This window comes from Pleurodeles waltl, chromosome 5 (genome assembly GCF_031143425.1).
Source record: "Pleurodeles waltl isolate 20211129_DDA chromosome 5, aPleWal1.hap1.20221129, whole genome shotgun sequence".
NCBI lineage: Eukaryota > Metazoa > Chordata > Amphibia > Caudata > Salamandridae > Pleurodeles > Pleurodeles waltl.
In genome coordinates, this window is record NC_090444.1 from 721,743,955 (window position 1) to 721,760,853 (window position 16,899).

Genomic DNA, 16,899 nt, shown 5'->3' on the forward strand with positions numbered 1-16,899 from the left:
GAGACCTAGGGGAATCCAAGATGGGGTGACTTGTGGGGCTCTGAGCAGGTTCTGTTACCCAGAATCCTTTGCAAACCTCAAAATTTGGCTAAAAAAAAACATGTTCCTCACATTTCTGTGGCAGAACGTTCTGGAATCTGAGAGGAGCCACAAATTTCCTTCCATCCACCGTTCCCTCAAGTCTCCCGATAAAAATGATACCTCACTTGTGTGGGTAGGCCTAGCGCCCGCGACAGGAAATGCCCCAAAGCGCAACGTGGACACATCCCATTTTTTGAAAGAAAACAGAGGTGTTTTTTGCAAAGTGCCTACCTGTAGATTTTGGCCTCTAGCTCAGCCGGCACCTAGGGAAACCTACCAAACCTGTGAATTTTTGAAAACTAGAGACCTAGGGGAATCCAAGATGGGGTGACTTGTGGGGCTCTGACCAGGTTCTGTTACCCAGAATCCTTTGCAAACCTCAAATTTGGCTAACAAAACACATGTTCCTCACATTTCTGTGGCAGAACGTTCTGGAATCTGAGAGGAGCCACAAATTTCCTTCCACCCAGGGTTCCCCCTAGTCTCCCGATAAAAATGATACCTCACTTGTGTGGGTAGGACTAGCGCCCGCGACAGGAAATGCCCCAAAGCGCAACGTGGACACATCTCATTTTTGACAGAAAACAGAGGTGTTTTTTGTAAAGTGCCTACCTGTAGATTTTGGCCTCTAGCTCAGCCGGCACCTAGGGAAACCTACCAAACCTGTGCATTTTTGAAAACTAGAGACCTAGGGGAATCCAAGATGGGGTGACTTGTGGGGCTCTGACCAGGTTCTGTTACCCAGAATCCTTTGCAAACCTCAAAATTTGGCTAAAAAAAAACATGTTCCTCACATTTCTGTGGCAGAACGTTCTGGAATCTGAGAGGAGGCACAAATTTCCTTCCACCCAGCGTTCCCCCAAGTCTCCCGATAAAAATGATACCTCACTTGTGTGGGTAGGGCTAGCGCCCGCGACAGGAAATGCCGCAAAGCGCAACGTGAACACATCCCATTTTTTGAAAGAAAACAGAGGTGTTTTTTGCAAAGTGCCTACCTGTAGATTTTGGCCTCAAGCTCAGCCGGCACCTAGGGAAACCTACCAGACCTGTGCATTTTTGAAAACTAGAGACCTAGGGGAATCCAAGATGGGGTGACTTGTGGGCTCTGACCAGGTTCTGTTACCCAGAATCCTTTGCAAACCTCAAAATTTGGCTAAAAAAAACACATGTTCCTCACATTTCTGTGGCAGAAAGTTCTGGAATCTGAGAGGAAGCACAAATGTCCTTCCACCCAGCGTTCCCCCAAGTCTCCTGATAAAAATGATACCTCACTTGTGTGGGTAGGCCTAGCGCCCGCGACAGGAAATGCCCCAAAGCGCAACGTGGACACATCCCATTTTTTGAAAGAAAACAGAGGTGTTTTTTGCAAAGTGCCTACCTGTAGATTTTGGCCTCTAGCTCAGCCGGCACCTAGGGAAACCTACCAAACCTGTGCATTTTTGAAAACTAGAGACCTAGGGGAATCCAAGATGGGGTGACTTGTGGGGCTCTGACCAGGTTCTGTTACCCAGAATCCTTTGCAAACCTCAAAATTTGGCTAAAAAAACACATGTTCCTCACATTTCTGTGGCAGAAAGTTCTGGAATCTGAGAGGAGGCACAAATTTCCTTCCACCCAGCGATCTCCCAAGTCTCCCGATAAAAATGATAGCTCACTTGTGTGGGTAGGCCTAGCGCCCGCAACAGGAAATGCCCCAAAGCGAAACGTGGACAGATCCCATTTTTTGAAAGAAAACAGAGGTGTTTTTTGCAAAGTGCCTACCTGTAGATTTTGGCCTCTAGCTCAGCCGGCACCTAGGGAAACCTACCAAACCTGTGCATTTTTGAAAACTAGAGACCTAGGGGAATCCAAGATGGGGTGACTTGTGGACTCTGACCAGGTTCTGTTACCCAGAATCCTTTGCAAACCTCAAAATTTGGCTAAAAAAACATATGTTCCTCACATTTCTGTGGCAGAAAGTTCTGGAATCTGAGAGGAGACACAAATTTCCTTCCACCCAGCGTTCCCCCAAGTCTCCCGATAAAAATGATACCTCACTTGTGTGGGTAGGCCTAGCGCCCGCGACAGGAAATGCCACAAAGCGCAACGTGGACACATCCCATTTTTTGAATGAAAACAGAGGTGTTTTTTGTAAACTGCCTGTAGATTTTGGCCTCTAGCTCAGCCGGCACCTAGGGAAACCTACCAAACCTGTGCATTTTTGAAAACTAGAGACCTAGGGGAATCCAAGATGGGGTGACTTGTGGGGCTCTGACCAGGTTCTGTTACCCAGAATCCTTTGCAAACCTCAAAATTTGGCTAAAAAAAAACATGTTCCTCACATTTCTGTGGCAGAACGTTCTGGAATCTGAGAGGACCCACAAATTTCCTTCCACCCACCGTTCCCCCAAGTCTCCCAATAAAAATGATACCTCACTTGTGTGGGTAGGCCTAGCGCCCGCGACAGGAAATGCCCCAAAGCACAACGTGGACACATCCCATTTTTTGAAAGAAAACAGAGGTGTTTTTTGCAAAGTGCCTACCTGTGGATTTTGGCCTATAGCTCAACCGGCACCTAGGGAAACCTACCAAACCTGTGCATTTTTGAAAACTAGAGACCTAGGGGAATCCAAGATGGGGTGACTTGTGGGCTCTGACCAGGTTCTGTTACCCAGAATCCTTTGCAAACCTCAAAATTTGGCTAAAAAAACACATGTTCCTCACATTTCTGTGGCAGAACGTTCTGGAATCTGAGAGGAGGCACAAATTTCCTTCCACCCAGCGTTCCCCCAAGTCTCCCGATAAAAATGATACCTCACTTGTGTGAGTACGCCTAGCGCCTGTGACAGGAAATGCCACAAAGCACAACGTTGACACATCCCATTTTTTGAAAGAAAACAGAGGTGTTTTTTGCAAAGTGCCTACCTGTAGATTTTGGCCTCTAGCTCAGCCGGCACCTAGGGAAACCTACCAAACCTGTGCATTTTTGAAAACTAGAGACCTGGGGGAATCCAAGATGGGGTGACTTGTGGGCTCTGACCAGGTTCTGTTACCCAGAATCCTTTGCAAACCTCAGAATTTGGCTAAAAAAACACATGTTCCTCACATTTCTGTGGCAGAACGTTCTAGAATCTGAGAGGAGGCACAAATTTCCTTCCACCCAGCGTTCCCCCAAGTCTCCCGATAAAAATGATACCTCACTTGTGTAGGTAGGGCTAGCGCCCGCGACAGGAAATGCCGCAAAGCGCAACGTGAACACATCCCATTTTTTGAAAGAAAACAGAGGTGTTTTTTGCAAAGTGCCTACCTGTAGATTTTGGCCTCTAGCTCAGCCGGCACCTAGGGAAACCTACCAGACCTGTGCATTTTTGAAAACTAGAGACCTAGGGGAATCCAAGATGGGGTGACTTGTGGGCTCTGACCAGGTTCTGTTACCCAGAATCCTTTGCAAACCTCAAAATTTGGCTAAAAAAAACACGTTCCTCACATTTCTGTGGCAGAAAGTTCTGGAATCTGAGAGGAAGCACAAATGTCCTTCCACCCAGCGTTCCCCCAAGTCTCCTGATAAAAATGATACCTCACTTGTGTGGGTAGGCCTAGCGCCCCCGACAGGAAATGCCCCAAAGCGCAACGTGGACACATCCCATTTTTTGAAAGAAAACAGAGGTGTTTTTTGCAAAGTGCCTACCTGTAGATTTTGGCCTCTAGCTCAGCCGGCACCTAGGGAAACCTACCAAACCTGTGCATTTTTGAAAACTAGAGACCTAGGGGAATCCAAGATGGGGTGACTTGTGGGCTCTGACCAGGTTCTGTTACCCAGAATCCTTTGCAAACCTCAAAATTTGGCTAAAAAAACACATGTTCCTCACATTTCTGTGGCAGAAAGTTCTGGAATCTGAGAGGAGGCACAAATTTCCTTCCACCCAGCGTTCTCCCAAGTCTCCCAATAAAAATGATAGCTCACTTGTGTGGGTAGGCCTAGCGCCCGCAACAGGAAATGCCCCAAAGTGAAACGTGGACAGATCCCATTTTTTGAAAGAAAACAGAGGTGTTTTTTGCAAAGTGCCTACCTGTAGATTTTGGCCTCTAGCTCAGCCGGCACCTAGGGAAATCTACCAAACCTGTGCATTTTTGAAAACTAGAGACCTAGGGGAATCCAAGATGGGGTGACTTGTGGACTCTGATCAGGTTCTATTACCCAGAATCCTTTGCAAACCTCAAAATTTGGCTAAAAAAACATATGTTCCTCACATTTCTGTGGCAGAAAGTTCTGGAATCTGAGAGGAGACACAAATTTCCTTCCACCCAGCGTTCCCCCAAGTCTCCCGATAAAAATGATACCTCACTTGTGTGGGTAGGCCTAGCGCCCGCGACAGGAAATGCCACAAAGCGCAACGTGGACACATCCCATTTTTTGAAAGAAAACAGAGGTGTTTTTTGTAAACTGCCTACCTGTAGATTTTGGCCTCTAGCTCAGCCGGCACCTAGGGAAACCTACCAAACCTGTGCATTTTTGAAAACTAGAGACCTAGGGGAATCCAAGATGGGGTGACTTGTGGGGCTCTGACCAGGTTCTGTTACCCAGAATCCTTTGCAAACCTCAAAATTTGGCTAAAAAAAAACATGTTCCTCACATTTCTGTGGCAGAACGTTCTGGAATCTGAGAGGACCCACAAATTTCCTTCCACCCACCGTTCCCCCAAGTCTCCCAATAAAAATGATACCTCACTTGTGTGGGTAGGCCTAGCGCCCGCGACAGGAAATGCCCCAAAGCACAACGTGGACACATCCCATTTTTTGAAAGAAAACAGAGGTGTTTTTTGCAAAGTGCCTACCTGTGGATTTTGGCCTATAGCTCAGCCGGCACCTAGGGAAACCTACCAAACCTGTGCATTTTTGAAAACTAGAGACCTAGGGGAATCCAAGATGGGGTGACTTGTGGGCTCTGACCAGGTTCTGTTACCCAGAATCCTTTGCAAACCTCAAAATTTGGCTAAAAAAACACATGTTCCTCACATTTCTGTGGCAGAACGTTCTGGAATCTGAGAGGAGGCACAAATTTCCTTCCACCCAGCGTTCCCCCAAGTCTCCCGATAAAAATGATACCTCACTTGTGTGAGTACGCCTAGCGCCCGTGACAGGAAATGCCACAAAGCACAACGTGGACACATCCCATTTTTTGAAAGAAAACAGAGGTGTTTTTTGCAAAGTGCCTACCTGTAGATTTTGGCCTCTAGCTCAGCCGGCACCTAGGGAAACCTACCAAACCTGTGCATTTTTGAAAACTAGAGACCTGGGGGAATCCAAGATGGGGTGACTTGTGTGCTCTGACCAGGTTCTGTTACCCAGAATCCTTTGCAAACCTCAGAATTTGGCTAAAAAAACACATGTTCCTCACATTTCTGTGGCAGAACGTTCTGGAATCTGAGAGGAGGCACAAATTTCCTTCCACCCAGCGTTCCCCCAAGTCTCCCGATAAAAATGATACCTCACTTGTGTGGGTAGGGCTAGCGCCCGCGACAGGTAATGCCGCAAAGCGCAACGTGAACACATCCCATTTTTTGAAAGAAAACAGAGGTGTTTTTTGCAAAGTGCCTACCTGTAGATTTTGGCCTCTAGCTCAGCCGGCACCTAGGGAAACCTACCAGACCTGTGCATTTTTGAAAACTAGAGACCTAGGGGAATCCAAGATGGGGTGACTTGTGGGCTCTGACCAGGTTCTGTTACCCAGAATCCTTTGCAAACTTCAAAATTTGGCTAAAAAAACACATGTTCCTCACATTTCTGTGGCAGAACGTTCTGGAATCTGAGAGGAGGCACAAATTTCCTTCCACCCAGCGTTCCCCCAAGTCTCCCGATAAAAATGATACCTCACTTGTGTGGGTAGGCCTAGCGCCCGCGACAGGAAATGCCCCAAAGCGCAACGTGGACACATCCCATTTTTTGAAAGAAAACAGAGGTGTTTTTTGTAAAGTGCCTAACTGTAGATTTTGGCCTCTAGCTCAGCCGGCACCTAGGGAAACCTACCAAACCTGTGCATTTTGTAAAACTAGAGACCTAGGGGAATCCAAGATGGGGTGACTTGTGGGGCTCTGAGCAGGTTCTGTTACCCAGAATCCTTTGCAAACCTCAAAATTTGGCTAAAAAAAAACATGTTCCTCACATTTCTGTGGCAGAACGTTCTGGAATCTGAGAGGAGCCACAAATTTCCTTCCATCCACCGTTCCCTCAAGTCTCCCGATAAAAATGATACCTCACTTGTGTGGGTAGGCCTAGCGCCCGCGACAGGAAATGCCCCAAAGCGCAACGTGGACACATCCCATTTTTTGAAAGAAAACAGAGGTGTTTTTTGCAAAGTGCCTACCTGTAGATTTTGGCCTCTAGCTCAGCCGGCACCTAGGGAAACCTACCAAACCTGTGAATTTTTGAAAACTAGAGACCTAGGGGAATCCAAGATGGGGTGACTTGTGGGGCTCTGACCAGGTTCTGTTACCCAGAATCCTTTGCAAACCTCAAATTTGGCTAACAAAACACATGTTCCTCACATTTCTGTGGCAGAACGTTCTGGAATCTGAGAGGAGCCACAAATTTCCTTCCACCCAGGGTTCCCCCTAGTCTCCCGATAAAAATGATACCTCACTTGTGTGGGTAGGACTAGCGCCCGCGACAGGAAATGCCCCAAAGCGCAACGTGGACACATCTCATTTTTGACAGAAAACAGAGGTGTTTTTTGTAAAGTGCCTACCTGTAGATTTTGGCCTCTAGCTCAGCCGGCACCTAGGGAAACCTACCAAACCTGTGCATTTTTGAAAACTAGAGACCTAGGGGAATCCAAGATGGGGTGACTTGTGGGGCTCTGACCAGGTTCTGTTACCCAGAATCCTTTGCAAACCTCAAAATTTGGCTAAAAAAAAACATGTTCCTCACATTTCTGTGGCAGAACGTTCTGGAATCTGAGAGGAGGCACAAATTTCCTTCCACCCAGCGTTCCCCCAAGTCTCCCGATAAAAATGATACCTCACTGGTGTGGGTAGGGCTAGCGCCCGCGACAGGAAATGCCGCAAAGCGCAACGTGAACACATCCCATTTTTTGAAAGAAAACAGAGGTGTTTTTTGCAAAGTGCCTACCTGTAGATTTTGGCCTCAAGCTCAGCCGGCACCTAGGGAAACCTACCAGACCTGTGCATTTTTGAAAACTAGAGACCTAGGGGAATCCAAGATGGGGTGACTTGTGGGCTCTGACCAGGTTCTGTTACCCAGAATCCTTTGCAAACCTCAAAATTTGGCTAAAAAAAACACATGTTCCTCACATTTCTGTGGCAGAAAGTTCTGGAATCTGAGAGGAAGCACAAATGTCCTTCCACCCAGCGTTCCCCCAAGTCTCCTGATAAAAATGATACCTCACTTGTGTGGGTAGGCCTAGCGCCCGCGACAGGAAATGCCCCAAAGCGCAACGTGGACACATCCCATTTTTTGAAAGAAAACAGAGGTGTTTTTTGCAAAGTGCCTACCTGTAGATTTTGGCCTCTAGCTCAGCCGGCACCTAGGGAAACCTACCAAACCTGTGCATTTTTGAAAACTAGAGACCTAGGGGAATCCAAGATGGGGTGACTTGTGGGGCTCTGACCAGGTTCTGTTACCCAGAATCCTTTGCAAACCTCAAAATTTGGCTAAAAAAACACATGTTCCACACATTTCTGTGGCAGAAAGTTCTGGAATCTGAGAGGAGGCACAAATTTCCTTCCACCCAGCGTTCTCCCAAGTCTCCCGATAAAAATGATAGCTCACTTGTGTGGGTAGGCCTAGCGCCCGCAACAGGAAATGCCCCAAAGCGAAACGTGGACAGATCCCATTTTTTGAAAGAAAACAGAGGTGTTTTTTGCAAAGTGCCTACCTGTAGATTTTGGCCTCTAGCTCAGCCGGCACCTAGGGAAACCTACCAAACCTGTGCATTTTTGAAAACTAGAGACCTAGGGGAATCCAAGATGGGGTGACTTGTGGACTCTGACCAGGTTCTGTTACCCAGAATCCTTTGCAAACCTCAAAATTTGGCTAAAAAAACATATGTTCCTCACATTTCTGTGGCAGAAAGTTCTGGAATCTGAGAGGAGACACAAATTTCCTTCCACCCAGCGTTCCCCCAAGTCTCCCGATAAAAATGATACCTCACTTGTGTGGGTAGGCCTAGCGCCCGCGACAGGAAATGCCACAAAGCGCAACGTGGACACATCCCATTTTTTGAATGAAAACAGAGGTGTTTTTTGTAAACTGCCTACCTGTAGATTTTGGCCTCTAGCTCAGCCGGCACCTAGGGAAACCTACCAAACCTGTGCATTTTTGAAAACTAGAGACCTAGGGGAATCCAAGATGGGGTGACTTGTGGGGCTCTGACCAGGTTCTGTTACCCAGAATCCTTTGCAAACCTCAAAATTTGGCTAAAAAAAAACATGTTCCTCACATTTCTGTGGCAGAACGTTCTGGAATCTGAGAGGACCCACAAATTTCCTTCCACCCACCGTTCCCCCAAGTCTCCCAATAAAAATGATACCTCACTTGTGTGGGTAGGCCTAGCGCCCGCGACAGGAAATGCCCCAAAGCACAACGTGGACACATCCCATTTTTTGAAAGAAAACAGAGGTGTTTTTTGCAAAGTGCCTACCTGTGGATTTTGGCCTATAGCTCAGCCGGCACCTAGGGAAACCTACCAAACCTGTGCATTTTTGAAAACTAGAGACCTAGGGGAATCCAAGATGGGGTGACTTGTGGGCTCTGACCAGGTTCTGTTACCCAGAATCCTTTGCAAACCTCAAAATTTGGCTAAAAAAACACATGTTCCTCACATTTCTGTGGCAGAACGTTCTGGAATCTGAGAGGAGGCACAAATTTCCTTCCACCCAGCGTTCCCCCAAGTCTCCCGATAAAAATGATACCTCACTTGTGTGAGTACGCCTAGCGCCCGTGACAGGAAATGCCACAAAGCACAACGTTGACACATCCCATTTTTTGAAAGAAAACAGAGGTGTTTTTTGCAAAGTGCCTACCTGTAGATTTTGGCCTCTAGCTCAGCCGGCACCTAGGGAAACCTACCAAACCTGTGCATTTTTGAAAACTAGAGACCTGGGGGAATCCAAGATGGGGTGACTTGTGGGCTCTGACCAGGTTCTGTTACCCAGAATCCTTTGCAAACCTCAGAATTTGGCTAAAAAAACACATGTTCCTCACATTTCTGTGGCAGAACGTTCTAGAATCTGAGAGGAGGCACAAATTTCCTTCCACCCAGCGTTCCCCCAAGTCTCCCGATAAAAATGATACCTCACTTGTGTAGGTAGGGCTAGCGCCCGCGACAGGAAATGCCGCAAAGCGCAACGTGAACACATCCCATTTTTTGAAAGAAAACAGAGGTGTTTTTTGCAAAGTGCCTACCTGTAGATTTTGGCCTCTAGCTCAGCCGGCACCTAGGGAAACCTACCAGACCTGTGCATTTTTGAAAACTAGAGACCTAGGGGAATCCAAGATGGGGTGACTTGTGGGCTCTGACCAGGTTCTGTTACCCAGAATCCTTTGCAAACCTCAAAATTTGGCTAAAAAAAACACGTTCCTCACATTTCTGTGGCAGAAAGTTCTGGAATCTGAGAGGAAGCACAAATGTCCTTCCACCCAGCGTTCCCCCAAGTCTCCTGATAAAAATGATACCTCACTTGTGTGGGTAGGCCTAGCGCCCCCGACAGGAAATGCCCCAAAGCGCAACGTGGACACATCCCATTTTTTGAAAGAAAACAGAGGTGTTTTTTGCAAAGTGCCTACCTGTAGATTTTGGCCTCTAGCTCAGCCGGCACCTAGGGAAACCTACCAAACCTGTGCATTTTTGAAAACTAGAGACCTAGGGGAATCCAAGATGGGGTGACTTGTGGGCTCTGACCAGGTTCTGTTACCCAGAATCCTTTGCAAACCTCAAAATTTGGGTAAAAAAACACATGTACCTCACATTTCTGTGGCAGAAAGTTCTGGAATCTGAGAGGAGGCACAAATTTCCTTCCACCCAGCGTTCTCCCAAGTCTCCCGATAAAAATGATAGCTCACTTGTGTGGGTAGGCCTAGCGCCCGCAACAGGAAATGCCCCAAAGCGAAACGTGGACAGATCCCATTTTTTGAAAGAAAACAGAGGTGTTTTTTGCAAAGTGCCTACCTGTAGATTTTGGCCTCTAGCTCAGCCGGCACCTAGGGAAACCTACCAAACCTGTGCATTTTTGAAAACTAGAGACCTAGGGGAATCCAAGATGGGGTGACTTGTGGACTCTGACCAGGTTCTGTTACCCAGAATCCTTTGCAAACCTCAAAATTTGGCTAAAAAAACATATGTTCCTCACATTTCTGTGGCAGAAAGTTCTGGAATCTGAGAGGAGACACAAATTTCCTTCCACCCAGCGTTCCCCCAAGTCTCCCGATAAAAATGATACCTCACTTGTGTGGGTAGGCCTAGCGCCCGCGACAGGAAATGCCACAAAGCGCAACGTGGACACATCCCATTTTTTGAAAGAAAACAGAGGTGTTTTTTGTAAACTGCCTACCTGTAGATTTTGGCCTCTAGCTCAGCCGGCACCTAGGGAAACCTACCAAACCTGTGCATTTTTGATAACTAGAGACCTAGGGGAATCCAAGATGGGGTGACTTGTGGGGCTCTGACCAGGTTCTGTTACCCAGAATCCTTTGCAAACCTCAAAATTTGGCTAAAAAAAAACATGTTCCTCACATTTCTGTGGCAGAACGTTCTGGAATCTGAGAGGACCCACAAATTTCCTTCCACCCACCGTTCCCCCAAGTCTCCCAATAAAAATGATACCTCACTTGTGTGGGAAGGCCTAGCGCCCGCGACAGGAAATGCCCCAAAGCACAACGTGGACACATCCCATTTTTTGAAAGAAAACAGAGGTGTTTTTTGCAAAGTGCCTACCTGTGGATTTTGGCCTATAGCTCAGCCGGCACCTAGGGAAACCTACCAAACCTGTGCATTTTTGAAAACTAGACACCTAGGGGAATCCAAGATGGGGTGACTTGTGGGCTCTGACCAGGTTCTGTTACCCAGAATCCTTTGCAAACCTCAAAATTTGGCTAAAAAAACACATGTTCCTCACATTTCTGTGGCAGAACGTTCTGGAATCTGAGAGGAGCCACAAATTTCCTTCCACCCAGCGTTCCCCCTAGTCTCCCGATAAAAATGATACCTCACTTGTGTGAGTACGCCTAGCGCCCGTGACAGGAAATGCCACAAAGCACAACGTGGACACATCCCATTTTTTGAAAGAAAACAGAGGTGTTTTTTGCAAAGTGCCTACCTGTAGATTTTGGCCTCTAGCTCAGCCGGCACCTAGGGAAACCTACCAAACCTGTGCATTTTTGAAAACTAGAGACCTGGGGGAATCCAAGATGGGGTGACTTGTGGGCTCTGACCAGGTTCTGTTACCCAGAATCCTTTGCAAACCTCAAAATTTGGCTAAAAAAACACATGTTCGTCACATTTCTGTGGCAGAACGTTCTGGAATCTGAGAGGAGGCACAAATTTCCTTCCACCCAGCGTTCCCCCAAGTCTCCCGATAAAAATGATACCTCACTTGTGTGGGTAGGGCTAGCGCCCGCGACAGGAAATGCCCCAAAGCGCAACGTGAACACATCCCATTTTTTGAAAGAAAACAGAGGTGTTTTTTGCAAAGTGCCTACCTGTAGATTTTGGCCTCTAGCTCAGCCGGCACCTAGGGAAACCTACCAGACCTGTGCATTTTTGAAAACTAGAGACCTAGGGGAATCCAAGATGGGGTGACTTGTGGGGCTCTGACCAGGTTCTGTTACCCAGAATCCTTTGCAAACCTCAAATTTGGCTAAAAAAAAACACATGTTCCTCACATTTCTGTGGCAGAAAGTTCTGGAATCTGAGAGGAAGCACAAATTTCCTTCCACCCAGCGTTCCCCCAAGTCTCCTGATAAAAATGATACCTCACTTGTGTGGGTAGGCCTAGTGCCCGCGACAGGAAATGCCCCAAAGCGCAACGTGGACACATCCCATTTTTTGAAAGAAAACAGAGGTGTTTTTTGCAAAGTGCCTACCTGTAGATTTTGGCCTCTAGCTCAGCCGGCACCTAGGGAAACCTACCAAACCTGTGCATTTTTGAAAACTAGAGACCTAGGGGAATCCAAGATGGGGTGACTTGTGGGGCTCTGACCAGGTTCTGTTACCCAGAATCCTTTGCAAACCTCAAAATTTGGCTAAAAAAAAACATGTTCCTCACATTTCTGTGGCAGAACGTTCTGGAATCTGAGAGGACCCACAAATTTCCTTCCACCCACCGTTCCCCCAAGTCTCCCAATAAAAATGATACCTCACTTGTGTGGGAAGGCCTAGCGCCCGCGACAGGAAATGCCCCAAAGCACAAATGGACACATCCCATTTTTTGAAAGAAAACAGAGGTGTTTTTTGCAAAGTGCCTACCTGTGGATTTTGGCCTATAGCTCAGCCGGCACCTAGGGAAACCTACCAAACCTGTGCATTTTTGAAAACTAGACACCTAGGGGAATCCAAGATGGGGTGACTTGTGGGCTCTGACCAGGTTCTGTTACCCAGAATCCTTTGCAAACCTCAAAATTTGGCTAAAAAAACACATGTTCCTCACATTTCTGTGGCAGAACGTTCTGGAATCTGAGAGGAGCCACAAATTTCCTTCCACCCAGCGTTCCCCCTAGTCTCCCGATAAAAATGATACCTCACTTGTGTGAGTACGCCTAGCGCCCGTGACAGGAAATGCCACAAAGCACAACGTGGACACATCCCATTTTTTGAAAGAAAACAGAGGTGTTTTTTGCAAAGTGCCTACCTGTAGATTTTGGCCTCTAGCTCAGCCGGCACCTAGGGAAACCTACCAGACCTGTGCATTTTTGAAAACTAGAGACCTAGGGGAATCCAAGATGGGGTGACTTGTGGGGCTCTGATCAGGTTCTGTTACCCAGAATCCTTTGCAAACCTCAAATTTGGCTAAAAAAAACACATGTTCCTCACATTTCTGTGGCAGAAAGTTCTGGAATCTGAGAGGAAGCACAAATTTCCTTCCACCCAGCGTTCCCCCAAGTCTCCTGATAAAAATGATACCTCACTTGTGTGGGTAGACCTAGCGCCCGCGACAGGAAATGCCCCAAAGCGCAACGTGGACACATCCCATTTTTTGAAAGAAAACAGAGGTGTTTTTTGCAAAGTGCCTACCTGTAGATTTTGGCCTCTAGCTCAGCCGGCACCTAGGGAAACCTACCAAACCTGTGCATTTTTGAAAACTAGAGACCTAGGGGAATCCAAGATGGGGTGACTTGTGGGCTCTGACCAGGTTCTGTTACCCAGAATCCTTTGCAAACCTCAAAATTTGGCTAAAAAAACACATGTTCCTCACATTTCTGTGGCAGAAAGTTCTGGAATCTGAGAGGAGGCACAAATTTCCTTCCACCCAGCGTTCTCCCAAGTCTCCAGATAAAAATGATAGCTCACTTGTGTGGGTAGGCCTAGCGCCCGCACCAGGAAATGCCCCAAAGCGAAACGTGGACAGATCCCATTTTTTGAAAGAAAACAGAGGTGTTTTTTGCAAAGTGCCTACCTGTAGATTTTGGCCTCTAGCTCAGCCGGCACCTAGGGAAACCTACCAAACCTGTGCATTTTTGAAAACTAGAGACCTAGGGGAATCCAAGATGGGGTGACTTGTGGACTCTGACCAGGTTCTGTTACCCAGAATCCTTTGCAAACCTCAAAATTTGGCTAAAAAAACACATGTTCCTCACATTTCTGTGGCAGAAAGTTCTGGAATCTGAGAGGAGACACAAATTTCCTTCCACCCAGCGTTCCCCCAAGTCTCCCGATAAAAATGATACCTCACTTGTGTGGGTAGGCCTAGCGCCCGCGACAGGAAATGCCACAAAGCGCAACGTGGACACATCCCATTTTTTGAAAGAAAACAGAGGTGTTTTTTGTAAACTGCCTACCTGTAGATTTTGGCCTCTAGCTCAGCCGGCACCTAGGGAAACCTACCAAACCTGTGCATTTTTGAAAACTAGAGACCTAGGGGAATCCAAGATGGGGTGACTTGTGGGGCTCTGACCAGGTTCTGTTACCCAGAATCCTTTGCAAACCTCAAAATTTGGCTAAAAAAAAACATGTTCCTCACATTTCTGTGGCAGAACGTTCTGGAATCTGAGAGGACCCACAAATTTCCTTCCACCCACCGTTCCCCCAAGTCTCCCAATAAAAATGATACCTCACTTGTGTGGGTAGGCCTAGCGCCCGCGACAGGAAATGCCCCAAAGCACAACGTGGACACATCCCATTTTTTGAAAGAAAACAGAGGTGTTTTTTGCAAAGTGCCTACCTTTGGATTTTGGCCTATAGCTCAGCCGGCACCTAGGGAAACCTACCAAACCTGTGAATTTTTGAAAACTAGAGACCTAGGGGAATCCAAGATGGGGTGACTTGTGGGGCTCTGACCAGGTTCTGTTACCCAGAATCCTTTGCAAACCACAAAATTTGGCTAAAAAAACACATGTTCCTCTCATTTCTGTGGCAGAACGTTCTGGAATCTGAGAGGAGCCACAAATTTCCTTCCACCCAGGTTCCCCCTAGTCTCCCGATAAAAATGATACCTCACTTGTGTGGGTAGGACTAGTGCCCGCGACAGGAAATGCCCCAAAGCGCAACGTGGACACATCTCATTTTTTGACAGAAAACAGAGGTGTTTTTTTGTAAAGTGCCTACCTGTAGATTTTGCCCTCTAGCTCAGCCGGCACCTAGGGAAACCTACCCCACCTGTGAATTTTTGAAAACTAGAGACCAAGGGGAATCCAAGATGGGGTGACTTGTGGGGCTCTGACCAGGTTCTGTTACCCAGAATCCTTTGCAAACCTCAAAATTTGGCTAAAAAAAAACATGTTCCTCACATTTCTGTGGCAGAACGTTCTGGAATCTGAGAGGAGCCACAAATTTCCTTCCACCCACCGTTCCCCCAAGTCTCCCGATAAAAATGATACCTCACTTGTGTGGGTAGGCCTAGCGCCCGCGACAGGAAATGCCCCAAAGCGCAACGTGGACACATCCCATTTTTGAAAGAAAACAGAGGTGGTTTTTGTAAAGTGCCTACCTGTAGATTTTGGCCTCTAGCTCAGCCGCACCTAGGGAAACCTACCAAACCTGTGAATTTTTGAAAACTAGAGACCTAGGGGAATCCAAGATGGGGTGACTTGTGGGGCTCTGACCAGGTTCTGTTACCCAGAATCCTTTGCAAACCTCAAAATTTGGCTAAAAAAACACATGTTCCTCACATTTCTGTGGCAGAACGTTCTGGAATCTGAGAGGAGCCACAAATTTCCTTCCACCCAGGGTTCCCCCTAGTCTCCCGATAAAAATGATACCTCACTTGTGTGGGTAGGACTAGCGCCCGCGACAGGAAATGCCCCAAAGCGCAACGTGGACACGTCTCATTTTTTTACAAAAACAGAGGTGTTTTTTGTAAAGTGCCTACCTGTAGATTTTGGCCTCTAGATCAGCCGGCACCTAGGGAAACCTACCAAACCTGTGCATTTTTTAAAACTAGAGACCTAGGGGAATCCAAGATGGGGTGACTTGTGGGGCTCTGAGCAGGTTCTGTTACCCAGAATCCTTTGCAAACCTCAAAATTTGGCAAAAAAAAAACATGTTGCTCACATTTCTGTGGCAGAACGTTCTGGAATCTGAGAGGAGCCACAAATTTCCTTCCACCCACCGTTCCCACAAGTCTCCCGATAAAAATGATACCTCACTTGTGTGGGTAGGCCTAGCGCCCGCGACAGGAAATGCCCCAAAGCGCAACATGGACACATCCATTTTTTGAAAGAAAACAGAGGTGTTTTTTGCAAAGTGCCTACCTGTAGATTTTGGCCTCTAGCTCAGCCGGCACCTAGGGAAACCTACCAAACCTGTGAATTTTTGAAAACTAGAGACCTAGGGGAATCCAAGATGGGGTGACTTGTGGGGCTCTGACCAGGTTCTGTTACCCAGAATCCTTTGCAAACCTCAAATTTGGCTAACAAAACACATGTTCCTCACATTTCTGTGGCAGAACGTTCTGGAATCTGAGAGGAGCCACAAATTTCCTTCCACCCACCGTTCCCCAAGTCTCCCGATAAAAATGATACCTCACTTGTGTGGGTAGGCCTAGCGCCCGCGACAGGAAATGCCCCAAAGCGCAACGTGGACACATCCCATTTTTTGAAAGAAAACAGAGGTGGTTTTTGTAAAGTGCCTACCTGTAGATTTTGGCCTCTAGCTCAGCCGCACCTAGGGAAACCTTCCAAACCTGTGAATTTTTGAAAACTAGAGACCTAGGGGAATCCAAGATGGGGTGACTTGTGGGGCTCTGACCAGGTTCTGTTACCCAGAATCCTTTGCAAACCTCAAATTTGGCTAAAAAAACACATGTTCCTCACATTTCTGTGGCAGAACGTTCTGGAATCTGAGAGGAGCCACAAATTTCCTTCCACCCAGGGTTCCCCCTAGTCTCCCGATAAAAATGATACCTCACTTGTGTGGGTAGGACTAGCGCCCGCGACAGGAAATGCCCCAAAGCGCAACGTGGACACGTCTCATTTTTTTACAAAAACAGAGGTGTTTTTTGTAAAGTGCCTACCTGTAGATTTTGGCCTCTAGCTCAGCCGGCACCTAGGGAAACCTACCAAACCTGTGCATTTTTTAAAACTAGAGACCTAGGGGAATCCAAGATGGGGTGACTTGTGGGGCTCTGAGCAGGTTCTGTTACCCAGAATCCTTTGCAAACCTCAAAATTT